At 30.1% G+C, this 15,044-nt stretch overlaps 1 protein-coding gene across 2 annotated transcripts in view; it reads right to left on the bottom strand.

Annotated features, from left to right (window-relative positions):
* LOC142337764 (dynactin subunit 4-like) overlaps positions 1-15,044 on the bottom strand; it is a 618,078-nt gene that overhangs the window by 3,330 nt on the left and 599,704 nt on the right. The window lies entirely within an intron of this gene.

The raw sequence follows: 15,044 nt of genomic DNA, 5'->3' as shown, positions 1-15,044 counted from the left end.
CGGGTTCTATCCCCACTGACTTTAGTGGACGTATCCCAGATACTAGTGTAAATAGTGAGACCGTGTAAAAAGCATGCAAAACCCAGTTGCGAAGAATAAATTGAACAAAAATACCAGCTTAACTCTGCAATTTTTAAATTTTCTAGTAAGCAAGATAATTTGCATACTTCTCTCTTAATTCTTATTTTTAATGCCCTAATCTGCGAACCAGTTTCACTGATATAGTTTATAACTGATCTTATCTTAACAAATAAAGCATGAATGGAGCTGATCTCCACATTTATCTCAATATACACACCAAATTTTAATTTACATTATCACGCTTTGAAGGCATTTTTTTATTTCTGTTATTCAATTTTTTATTTTTTAAAAACTGCCTCCTAAGAAATGAATACCTCTCGTCATAACGTAGAAAAAACTAAAGAAGCTTGCAATCTATCTTTTAATTCAATGAAAGACTTTATTAAACACACACTCAAAAATGAACACAAAACAATCAGGACGCTATTTAAATCAGCCAAATCACTTCGCAGATGATGAAGTCCAAATTGATGGTGAAACATGGAAACACGGTCGAAGCTGCTTGGGGAACCAAGGGCAATGCCCCTTCGCAGATGAAGTTAGTGCTAAAGTAATTGCTAAAGATAACACTGAAGATTAAGGTGAAACATCGTCGAAGACTCATACTAATCTATTAACTAAAGCTACAAATGTAAAATATGAATGTAAAGAAGGCTATGAAGTATTTAGAAGTAAAATAGCCCTAACTACACATGCAAACAGTCACAATAGAAATTATCTTGAGAACACTAAAAATTATGATATAAAATATATTTTATATTACTGATAAAGCCATAAAATACATTGAGGATATAGATCACGCCACTAATTATTCATTATTTAAAATTAAAAACTGCTACCAATCGGGGCAGCAGCCGTTTCGCTGATTTAAACCTATTTAAAAATTTAAATATAAAATTACAGCCGAATTTAACTATAAAAATAGAACTAAAGAGGAAGCTTAAATTATAAAAATATTCTTTAACACTGATTATCTTATGAGTGTAGGCTACATGTTTTACGGTGTTTTTAAATACTATTTTGGTCTAGACTGCATGAAAAGGTTTGCTAGTGATTTATTAAATATTGAAACCAATAATTATATTAAATATAATGAACAAATGATATTTACAAAAGAAGATAAAATATATCACAATACTATTAAAACTTGTCATATTTGTAATAAAACATGTGTTAATAAAGTAAGAGATCATTGCCATGAAACAGGTAAAACTCGAGGACCAGCATGTAAGATACGTAACCTGATGTATCAACAACAAAAATTCAAACCCGTTATATTTCACAATGGCTGTGGTAAAGATATTAATCTATCTATCTAGATAGCTATAACTTCCTAACAATGTCTCTAGAGCAAATGGCAAAGATATATGGATTAAAACTAAAACTCTATAATATTCATATGTATGTTCTAGTCTAGAAACATATGATAGTTTTACTGCCAACAGCGGCAAAGCCGACTATAATGAAGTTATAGGTGATCTGAAAATAGAAGACTCCAAATCTTCTCTATATAACAAACTTTCCGCACAACGTGAAGTCGATGTTTAATAGAGAAGATAGAAATAAAACTTGCAACGAATTAACCATTGATTATTAACAAAAAGATGCGGAAACATTAGACTATTGCATCGGTTGCTCTTAGCATGAGAGTTTATTCTCAACCCTTTACACTATGTAACTCTCCCCGGTTATAGTTATGATTGTTGGTTAATGACTAGCGGCGTAGTAAAAGATACATCACAAGATGATCAGATGCTAGAGGAGTTTATTGACGCAATGAGATGTGGTATATGTGTTATAATGGGTGATAGAAATATTAAAAGTAATACTCGAATTATAAGTTAGATAGACAAAAAAAATATATTTTGTCCACCACCACTGGAAAAACTACCATATTAAGATTTTGAGTTTACTACTACCCCTCTCGATACAATACGAAATACCGATGATGATTCTGACTACGGTTACTGGCTAGTTTGTGATATTGAGTATGGCATAGACCTATCCCCTCTGATTAATACATGTAAGGATAAAACAGAAAAAGTAGCTCTAATGCCTCATAAAAGAAGAGACATGATTAACGAATTAGGCAACAGACAAAGACGGAAAGGTAAGGTGAAAACATAGAAACTAATCTAAGACCACAATAAAAAAAGAATATTTGGTTCATTATAGGATGTTAAAGTTTATGTTAATATGGGATTACAAGTAACTTAAAACACATAGTTTATAAATTCAAACCAGATTACATATGTAGAGACTATCGTCAAAACAATACAAACAAAAGAGCCACAACTAAACAGAAGCAGCAAAAGGGAGACAAGTAAACTGATGGAAAAATCATTATTTGGTAGGACTTGCCTGAATCTCCTACATTTCACCCTAGCCAAGTTTTTGGATGATGAAGAAAAGAAAATGAAAAATTTAGGCAAACCAACCTTTAAGAACATAACAACATATGATGACTATGCCCATCTTGAATACACAGAGAGAAATAGAATATGAATCACCCAAATATCTAGGCACAACAGTATTAGAACTAAGTAAGCTCCACATGAACCAATTAAATTAATATTCTACAACCATCACTCAAAGAGCTACAATTGCATTATATGGATACTAATAGTTTTAATTAAGTTTTACTGAGGGTAATGTTTCTGATTAGCATATGGATCTAAGTGATTTTGATTAACTTATTAAAACTAATAGCAAGGTCCCAGATAAATTTAAACATGAACTCGGTTGTAGGGTAACAGACGAGTTCTTAGCAATCATGAACATTTTAAACATTATAATAGTAAAGAGAAAGGAATAAAGAAAGATAATAAGGACAAACGTGCAGACTATTATAATGCTCTAATGTATACACTAATACAAAAAGCAGATAAAATGGCTACCGTAAAAACATGTAAGACTTGTTTTAAACTCTTTTGATAAAAGATTATGTTAATAGTATTAAAAATTATCCCCATGATGAAAACTTCTATCTATTTAAAAAAGATTTAATAAATAAGATCAACAGTGCCACAATTGAACAGTCAACACAACTAGACCTAGATAAAGAAGAAGACAAACATCTAATAATTGAGAACACTAAAGAGTTAACTGTTTATGATTGTAAATTATTTCTTGCTGCTATTAGCATATATAATGAATTATAATTTTACATATCAAAAATGAAGCGAATAAACTGCAAATATAAACGATGGAGACAAAGTTGTGATAAACGTTTAGATAGGGAATATAATTGTTATGTATGCGAAGTGTAAAAGCTAGATATTATTTTAAGCATTTATCAATTCATTATAATGATCCTAATCAAGGCCTATCAATCGCAATGTGTAAATTAGACCAACATATTAGTGGTTTTAGATTCAAAAGCGCGATGTGCAGATTACGTGTTTACTTAATCTGAAGATTAGATATCTAAACTGGAGTTTAGATATACTCCAAATCAAAGACCAATTCAAAAGATATGCCGACATAATATAAATTTAGCATAATAAAAAGAGGTGGACAATATCATTAATTGGTTTTATATTAATTGTTCTAGTTATAGTTTATTATATATATGATACATTCTGATTTATGGAAAAGATTTAAAGGAAATAAAATTAATGCATTAGAGCAATATGAAGTAGATAAACAAAACTTCATTATATTTGGACCACCTAATTCGGGTAAAACAGCATTGATAGAGGACTTATGTTGCCTGTATGAAACTGTTCATGTCATCTGTAGTAACACAAGAGAATGGAATTGATATAAACTATATTCTAGTAATGATTCACATCTACTAAATAAAATGGAAAACTTTGCTGATAGTCCAATTATACTTGATGATATGTGTGATAATATCAGATTACCAGCAGTAGATGCATTATACGGACAAAAGAACAACACCACAAAATAAGTATAAAATTGGAAGGTCATAAAAGATAGAACAGCAGTAGTTTATATTACATTAATTAGTTCTAAATTGTTTATTGAGGGAGTAGACGAAAAGCTTAATATAGACTCTAACTTATATAGATTCGAACATTATGAAAATGGCATATTAAAGTATAACATGATAGATAATTATATTGTATTAGATAAAAATAAAACAGTTGTTTCTGAATCAAGACTGAAGGATGTTGGTTAATGACTAGCGGCGTAGTAAAAGATACATCACAAGATGATCAGATGCTAGAGGAGTTTATTGACGCAACGAGATGTGGAATATGTGTTATAACGGGTGAAAGAAATATTAAAAGTAATACTCGAATTATAAGTTAGATAGACAAAAAAAATATATTTTGTCCACCACCACTGGAAAAACTACCATATTAAGATTTTGAGTTTACTACTACCCCTCTCGATACAATACGAAATACCGATGATGATTCTGACTACGGTTACTGGCTAGTTTGTGATATTGAGTATGGCATAGACCTATCCCCTCTGATTAATACATGTAAGGATAAAACAGAAAAAGTAGCTCTAATGCCTCATAAAAGAAGAGACATGATTAACGAATTAGGCAACAGACAAAGACTGAAAGGTAAGGTGAAAACATAGAAACTAATCTAAGACCACAATAAAAAAAGAATATTTGGTTCATTATAGGATGTTAAAGTTTATGTTAATATGGGATTACAAGTAACTTAAAACACATAGTTTATAAATTCAAACCAGATTACATATGTAGAGACTATCGTCAAAACAATACAAACAAAAGAGCCACAGCTAAACAGAAGCAGCAAAAGGGAGACAAGTAAACTGATGGAAAAATCATTATTTGGTAGGACTTGCCTGAATCTCCTACATTTCACCCTAGCCAAGTTTTTGGATGATGAAGAAAAGAAAATGAAAAATTTAGGCAAACCAACCTTTAAGAACATAACAACATATGATGACTATGCCCATCTTGAATACACAGAGAGAAATAGAATATGAATCACCCAAATATCTAGGCACAACAGTATTAGAACTAAGTAAGCTCCACATGAACCAATTAAATTAATATTCTACAACCATCACTCAAAGAGCTACAATTGCATTATATGGATACTAATAGTTTTAATTAAGTTTTACTGAGGGTAATGTTTCTGATTAGCATATGGATCTAAGTGATTTTGATTAACTTATTAAAACTAATAGCAAGGTCCCAGATAAATTTAAACATGAACTCGGTTGTAGGGTAACAGACGAGTTCTTAGCAATCATGAACATTTTAAACATTATAATAGTAAAGAGAAAGGAACAAAGAAAGATAATAAGGACAAACGTGCAGACTATTATAATGCTCTAATGTATACACTAATACAAAAAGCAGGAGATAAAATGGCTACCGTAAAAACATGTAAGACTTGTTTTAAACTCTTTTGATAAAAGATTATGTTAATAGTATTAAAAATTATCCCCATGATGAAAACTTCTATCTATTTAAAAAAGATTTAATAAATAAGATCAACAGTGCCACAATTGAACAGTCAACACAACTAGACCTAGATAAAGAAGAAGACAAACATCTAATAATTGAGAACACTAAAGAGTTAACTGTTTATGATTGTAAATTATTTCTTGCTGCTATTAGCATATATAATGAATTATAATTTTACATATCAAAAATGAAGCGAATAAACTGCAAATATAAACGATGGAGACAAAGTTGTGATAAACGTTTAGATAGGGAATATAATTGTTATGTATGCGAAGTGTAAAAGCTAGATATTATTTTAAGCATTTATCAATTCATTATAATGATCCTAATCAAGGCCTATCAATCGCAATGTGTAAATTAGACCAACATATTAGTGGTTTTAGATTCAAAAGCGCGATGTGCAGATTACGTGTTTACTTAATCTGAAGATTAGATATCTAAACTGGAGTTTAGATATACTCCAAATCAAAGACCAATTCAAAAGATATGCCGACATAATATAAATTTAGCATAATAAAAAGAGGTGGACAATATCATTAATTGGTTTTATATTAATTGTTCTAGTTATAGTTTATTATATATATGATACATTCTGATTTATGGAAAAGATTTAAAGGAAATAAAATTAATGCATTAGAGCAATATGAAGTAGATAAACAAAACTTCATTATATTTGGACCACCTAATTCGGGTAAAACAGCATTGATAGAGGACTTATGTTGCCTGTATGAAACTGTTCATGTCATCTGTAGTAACACAAGAGAATGGAATTGATATAAACTATATTCTAGTAATGATTCACATCTACTAAATAAAATGGAAAACTTTGCTGATAGTCCAATTATACTTGATGATATGTGTGATAATATCAGATTACCAGCAGTAGATGCATTATACGGACAAAAGAACAACACCACAAAATAAGTATAAAATTGGAAGGTCATAAAAGATAGAACAGCAGTAGTTTATATTACATTAATTAGTTCTAAATTGTTTATTGAGGGAGTAGACGAAAAGCTTAATATAGACTCTAACTTATATAGATTCGAATATTATGAAAATGGCATATTAAAGTATAACATGATAGATAATTATATTGTATTAGATAAAAATAAAACAGTTGTTTCTGAATCAAGACTGAAGGATGTTGATATTGATAAAAAATACAGATAAATCAGAATTTAGTTGCATTCACTTTAATAAACAAAAGTTCTTATTTGAAAGAAAGAACGAAACAACCAGTAGATATTAAACAAAAATAGCTTATGTTCTATTTTAATGGATACTTTAACTTTAGGGTATAGATAGACCATTTGATTTTTAGAATATATAAAACTGTAAAATTTGTACTAAATGAGATACAAATTGCTTATTATGCAATTGCGGGTACAGTTCCTATAATAACAATAGAAATTGATGTTTACTACAAATTATGTGCAAATAATACCATTGCACAAACTAATAACCTATCCAATATTAGTGGTCTAGATTTAAATAAGATTAGTAAATATAAGATTAAAATGGATAATGGCAAAACAGTACAAAATGATTATGGTCACACTCTTGCAGTTTGCTGATAAAGCTCATGAGAAGTCTTGCTATGACCGAGTTATGGTCACACAGAATTTCTTCAATAAAAAAGTAAGATAAAAAGAACGTAATATTGATATGATTGATGCAAACAATTGTTTTAACGAATGTGTTTTTATTGACCATAATAGTAAAAATCACGCAAAATTAAAAACAAGATGTTAATATCGTATGCGTCATTTATATAACGAGTCTCATTTTGAAAATAAGTGCAAAAATTTCAAAATCTGTACTTTTAGAGTAAGATATAGCGTTGATAATGAGATGTTGAATACTTAGTTATAGTCATCGCTATCTATTATAGCGCGAAATTGTATGTACTACTAATGTGAGGAAATAAGCTAAGCATTAGCTCTTACTGCTCGAGCTATATCGCTAAGCATTTAGCCGCCGCGCTCAGCTGAGCTTGTTGTTGTTTGAGGCTATTCCTCTACTGCTGGGCTTGTATCGCCAGCCAGTGGATTGAATCCTCGCAGAGTTGGAACAAGTGTTTCTACTATAAATTCAATGCTTTCTATAGTGGTGGTTTATACTTTTTGCCAGCTGGCATAGTCTGATTGGTTGATTCAGTATGTCGACAGCAATAGCACAGTAGGATTGCATCAGATAGCACTAAAAATGATTGAGTTTTGTATTGTATGTAGCACTGCTACATCTCACCCCAGTTTGAAGAAAATTGAAAAATTTTTACAGTTTCTGAAAATTACTTCTTCTCTGGTTGACCCGAATTACTTTATCTCTTCTTGTATTGCTTCGTTGCATCCAGTTTTTGTGTTTCGTTGACACATCTGCAACGGCAATAACTCAATAATCTTCAGGTACCAACGTGTGGGCAAAATCTGCCTCACCAAAAAGCCATTCTAGGCAAACAAAAAAAAGCAACGCTCTTTTTGGCGTTTTCAATAAAACGAATGTAGATGACAAATAAATTGAACATCGCAATCCGAAATCAGAATAATAACAATTGATAACAACAAAATTAAAGCAAGAAATTCATCCCTCCGGGGACAAAAAGAAAAGGAAAATAGTGGTAACAGTTAACGAAAGAAGAAAGTCTCACATTCTTTAAGGTGTAAATTTTTTGCTGCTCGGCGCACCAGATTTTAGAGTAAGATATAGCGTGGATAATGAGATGTTGAATTGGAAATACGTACTTAGTTACAGTCATCACTATCTATTATAGCGCATAATTGTATGTACTACTAATGTGAGGAAATAAGCTAAGCATTAGCTCTTACTGCTCGAGCTATATCGCTAAGCATTTAGCCGCCGCGCTCAGCTGAGCTTGTTATTTGCGGCTATTCCTCTACTGCTGGGCTTGAATCGCCAGCCAGTGGATTGAATCCTCGCAGAGTTGGAACAAGTGTTTCTACTACAAATTCACTGCGTTCTATAGTGGTGGTTTATACTTTTTGCCAACTGGCATAGTCTGATTGGTTGATTCAGTATGTCGACTTAGACTACAGCAATAGCACAGTAGGATTGCATCAGATAAAACTAAAAATGATTGAGTTTTGTATTGTATGTGACACTGCTACAGTACCTAGCTATATTGGTAAAACAACAAATATAACTAAATGCATAGAAAGTAACACCATTCTAAAAGATGATTTTCATCAATTTTTATATTTTTCCCCATTACCTGAGAAATCACAGATACTTCATTCTGTGATGCTTCCACATTTATTAATAATTATCCTAAAGATATGTGTTTTGCAGAAAAGTATTACAATGTCATTAATAAGGATAATAATAATATTGTAATTAATAAAGATAACAATAATTTAAAGAGGCACACATTGTAAAATTGAAAAACAAAGATAATTTTTATAAAACAAGTAGTTTATGTAGAGATCGTAGTAAATAATATTCTTGTCTTGATACTAATATTACTTTCAGCAGATCATTACTTTATAAACATAGAAAAAGAAATCATTCATATGATTAATTATTAGTATATGGATAATTAAGTAAGATAGTTTAACAAGTTAGTTTACAATAAAGATAGTTTAACAAGAGAGTTTACATTAAAAATAGCTTTGGATAATATAGATTATATAGATTATAACTAATCTTCAATATTCCAGATATGCCAACACGCATATTTAAGCATATTTTGTAAGCATTAAGCATTAGATTATAGAGATTATGAATTACCTAGATAAATCCAATAGCTCAAGTAATCCTTTTATAACCCACATAATACTCGTATAATCCTCTTAGAACCCGAATAGTCCTCTCGAAATCCTCTTATGACCCATATAGTCTTCTATAATCTGGATTATTGAAGACTATTCATAATCTCTATAAACTAATGCTTAATGCTTAAAAAAATATGCTTATTCAAGCTTATTGGCATAGCTGGATTATTGAAGATTAGTTATAATCTATATAATCTATATTATCTAAAGCTATCTTTAATGTCAACTATCTTGTTAAACTATCTTTATTATAAACTAACTTGTTAAACTATCTTACTTAATAATCCATATAATAACAATTATTCATATGAATGATTTCTTTTTCTATGTTTATAAAGTGATAATCTGCTTAAAGTAATATTACAACCAGGACAAGAAACTTTCTCTTTATTACAGTCTCTACATGAACTACTCGTTTTATAAAAAGTGTCTTTGTTTTTCAATTTTACTGTGGGCAAGTTTTATTTAATTCAGTAGGAGTATTATTTAACTTATCTATACCCTCATCTTTTAATTTAGTCATAATTTCTAAAATCAATTCTTTCTTAATCTCTGACTTTAAATCTTTCTTAAACTCTTATATTTTTTATCTTTATTAATGACAAAACATTTCTGCAAAACACATGTCTTGATATTGATGATTACTAAATGTAAAAGCATAACACTTATTACATCTATTTAATATATTTCTGTGACTTCCTAGGTAATCGGTAAAGAAATCATTAAAATCATAACTAGAATGATTTAAGATGTGTTACATTTAATGCATTGTTATGTTTGTTGTATTATCTATAAAGCTAAGTACAGATTTTAAACATTCTCTTTGTTTATCTTTGCAATTACTTTCAAAAAGAAACTCGCAATATAAATGACGCAAACATTCTAAACATCTTATTTTTAATTCTGGGTGATTATTACAATAACGGTCATTTAAAACGCATTCATTAAAACAATTGTTTTCAACAATAATATCAGTATTACATTCTTTACCTTTAACCATTTTTGTTGAATAAATTCTGAATGGCCATATAACTCGGCCAAAGCAAGACTCTCCTCATGATAATTATCAGCTAACTCTGCAAGAGTGTGACCATAACCAAATTTTAATGTTTTGCCATTATCCATTTTAATCTTATATTTACTAATCTTATTTAAATCTAGACCACGGATATTGGATAAGTTACTGTTTCGCGCAATTGTATCATTTGCATAGAATTCGTAGTAAACACCAATTGCTATACCTATTATAGTACACATACCCGAAATTGCATATTAAGCACTATGTATCTCATTAAGTACAAATTTCACACTCTTATATGTTCGATAAAAATCAAATGGTCTATCTACTTCTTTAAGGTCTAAGTATTCTTAAAATAACATTAGCTCTTTTCGTTTAATATCTATTGGTTGTTTCATTCTTTCAAATAAGAATTTATGATATTCAAATCATTTTCAATAAACTCGGGTTTACCTATATATTCATCAATATCAACATCCTCCACCCTTGAGTCAGAAAAAAACTTTATTTTTACCTAACACTATATAATAGTTATCTATCAAGTTATACTTTATTATTCCATAATCATAATGTTTGAATCTATGAAAATTAGAGTCTATATATAGCTTCTCTTCTCTCTCAATAAACAATTTAGAACTAATTAATGTAATATAAACAACTGGTGTTCTATCTCTAGATTGAGGATTTAGATCTGTTATTGTATGACCCGCACATATTATATTTATATTATGATGTTGTCCTTTTAAGTATAATGCATCTACTGCTGGTAATCTGATATTATCACACATATCAAGTATAATAGGACTATCAGCAAAGTTTTCCATCATATTTAATAGATGTAAATCATTACTAGAATATATTTTATATCCATTCCAATCTCTTTCGTTACTACAGAAAACAAGAACGGTTCCATATAGGCTACATAAGTCCTTTATGAATGCTGTTTTACCCGAATTAGATGGTCCAAAAAATGAAGTTATGTTTATCTACTTCATACTGCTCTGATGCATTAGTTTTATATCCTTAAAATCTTTTCCATAAATCAGAATATGGATCATATATATAATACATTATAACTAAAATAATTAATATAAAACTAATTATTAATATTGTCCACCCCATTTTAATATGTTTATTGCTATGAACTCTTCTATAACCATGCTACCGAGTTCATGTTCAAATTTATCTGGGACCTTGCTATTAGTTTTAATAGGTTAATCAAAACTACTTAGATCCATATGCTCATCTGAAACATTACCCTTGGTAAAACTTAATTAAAACTATTAGTATCCAGATAATGCAATTGTAGCTCTTTGAGTGATGGCTGTAGAATATTATTTAATTGGTTCATGGAGCTTACTTAGTTCTAATACTGTTGTACAAAGAAATATGGGTGATTCATAATCTATTTCTCTCTCAGTGTATTCAAGATTGGCATAGTCATCATAAGTTGTTATGTTCTTAAAAGTTGGTTTGCTTTAAATTTTCATTATTTTTTCTTCATCATGCACAAACTTGGCTAGGGTGACATGTAGAGGATTCAGGCAAGTCCTACCGAATAATGATTTGTTCATCAGTTTCCTTGTGTCCAGTTCTTCTGTTTAGCTGTGGCTCTTTTGTTGGTATTGTCTTGACTATAGTATCTACATATGTAATCTGGTTTGAACTTAAAAACTATGTGTCTTAGTTACATTTAATCCCATATTAACATAAACTTTAACATCCTATAATGAACAAAATAATCTTTTTCATTATTGTGGTCTAAGATTAGTGTCTCTGTTTTCACCTTACCTTTCTCTTTTTGTCTGTAGTCTTATTCATTATCATTTATCTTTCTTTAATGAGGCATTAGAGCACTTTTTTTCTGTTTTATCTTTACATGTAATAATGAGAGGGGATAGGTCTATGCCATACTCAATATCACAAACTAGCCAGTAACCCTAATCAGAAACATCATCCGTATTTAGTATTGTATCGAGAGGGGTAGTAGTGAACTCGAAATCTTTATATGGTAGTTTTTGCATAGGTGCTAGACAATATATATTGTTTGTGTCTATGTACCTTATAATTCGAGTATTACTAATCAAATATCTATCACCCATTATACCACCTCTCCTTGCATCAATAAAACCATCAATAAAACTCTCTAGCATCTGATCATCCTGTATGGTATCTAATACTACGCCGCTAGTCATTAACCAATAATCATACCTATAACAGGGGAGGCTTACATTGTAAAAAAAGGGTTTAGATCAAGCTCTCTCATGCTAAGAGCAACATATTGACAACTGCAATAGTCTAAAATTTCCAACTCGTTTGTAAATACTTAATGGTTAATTTCTTGCCAGTTTTATTTCTATTTTCTCAATTGAACATCAACTTCACGTTGTGTGGAAAGTTTGTTATATAGAGAAGATTTGAAGTCTTCTTTTTTCAGATCACCTATAACTTCATCATAATCGGCTTTGCCGCTGTTGGTAGTGAAACTATCATGTGTCTACACTAAAACATTCATATGAATATAACAGAGTTTTAGTTTTACATCCATATATCTGTGCCAATTGCTCTAGGAAGTAAGGAAATTAGAGATATCTAGATAGATAGATTAAAATCATCACCAAAGCCATTGTGAAATATAACGGGTATGAAATTTTGTTGTTGATACATCAGGATACATATCTTACATGCTGGTCCTCGAGTTTTACCTGTTTCATGGCAATGATCTCTTACTTTATTAACACATGTTTTATTACAAATATGACAAGTTTTAATATGACAAATATGACAAGTTTTAATTGTATTGTGATATATTTTATCTTCTTTTGTAAATATCATTTGTTCATTATATTTAATATAATTATTGGTTTCAATATTTAATAAATCACTAGCAAACCTTTTCATGCAGTCTAGCCCAAAATAGTTTTCAAAAACACCGTAAAACATGTAGCCTACACTTATTGGTATATGTTCAGCTATTATATAAGTATGGGTCTTTCACCATTTTGGGGAACCAAGGCTGGAGGCTCGTTGGTCCTGGACCTTGGGCAGAATCCTTTCACCATGTTTAGAAGATGAGATGTTTACAATACAGCTTTCTATATCAGCGGTTACTTTTTTATCCTGTGTCTTTGTTCATTTAAAGAACAAATGTTTCTTTTTAGGACAAATGATTGAGGTTTAATGAATGATTGCATGTGTGATTATCATATTTAGCTCAGGAAGGAAACCAATAAGTACATCTATGAATGTTTCTATATTCTTAATTAGAGCACAGTGATTTGTATGTTAATCTTCCCCGACTAATATTCTGACATTTTTTCTATCTTTATCAAAATCAATCCGCGAAGTGGATTTGCCGATAGCTGGTTTGAATAATTCCAATTTACCGTTACCACAAGGATTTTATAACCATGTATTAATATAATGTAATATCTTTATGCTTTTTATATAAGCAAAATCATCTTCGTTTTGTTGGCGCCGTACAATTAGGTTAGTTGAATATTTACTTTCACGTGTTGCGTGGTTTTTAACTGGGTGTAACCACGCGGTTATAGTAAGCTTTTAACAGTTATATTTGTAATTACGTATACTTAATATTGATCTGGAATTTTTTAGATCTGATGGTAGATCTAAATGGCTACCAATAGATGCTTTAGTTCGTTCAATATTTGTTTGTATGCTTTTTACTTCGAAACTCAGAGCCATAACCATAAGCTTCATATATTTTTTTTCATAATCTAGCCATTGCATAAAGTCTCCATATTCAAAAATAGCTTCGCTAATAAGATAATCAGTGTTAAAGAATATTTTTATAATTTTAGCTTCTTCTTTAGTTCTATTTTTTTAGTCACATTCGGCTGTAATTTTATATTTAAAACTTTAAATAGGTTTAAATCAGCGAAACGGCTGCGCCGATTGATAGCAGTTTTTAATATCATTTAATGAATAATTAAAGACCTGATCTATATCTAATATAGTTTATGGCTTTATCAGTAATATAAAGTTCTCTCAAATTCTGTTTATATCATAATTTTTAGTGTTCTAAAGATATTTTCTATTGTGACTATATGTATGTGAAGTTAGGGCTCTTTTATTTCTATATACTTCATTACATTTTTTACATTCATATTTAACATTAGTATAGGTTTTCGTGTTAGCTAAACGAATAGTATTGTTCGTTGACGATGTTTCACCATAATCTTTAGTATTATCTTTAGCACTAGATCATCTGAGAAAGGGTTCTGCCCTTGGTTCCCCAAGCAGCTTCGCTAATGAGACTTTGTCCATGTTTCACCATCAACTTCGACTTCATCATCTGCGAAGGAGCTTTGCTGATTTAAATAGAGATCTGATTGTTTTATGTGGTCAATTGTGTGTGTGTGTGTTTTTAGTAAACTGCTTCTATGAATTGAGGTACAGATTGCAACTTTCACAAGTTTGTTCTACGCTATGACAGGAGGTATTCATTTCATAAGAGGCAGTATTTAAAAAATGAGAAATTGAATTTCAAAAATAAATAAAATGCCTTCAAAGTGTGATTATTGTAAAGATAAAATTTGGCGTGTATGTTGAGATCAATGTGGAGATCAGCTCCATGAATGCTTTATATGTTAAGCTAAGATTAGTATAAAAGATAGAGATAGTCTTATGAGACAATATAATAAACCTGATTTATATATATCATGTAATATGTGTAAAGTTTTATAAACATATATCATCCTTTAGATTT

This window comes from Convolutriloba macropyga, chromosome 4 (assembly GCF_964194025.1).
Source record: "Convolutriloba macropyga chromosome 4, txConMacr16.3, whole genome shotgun sequence".
Lineage (NCBI taxonomy): Eukaryota > Metazoa > Xenacoelomorpha > Acoela > Convolutidae > Convolutriloba > Convolutriloba macropyga.
This window is presented reverse-complemented; position numbering and strand designations above follow the sequence as displayed.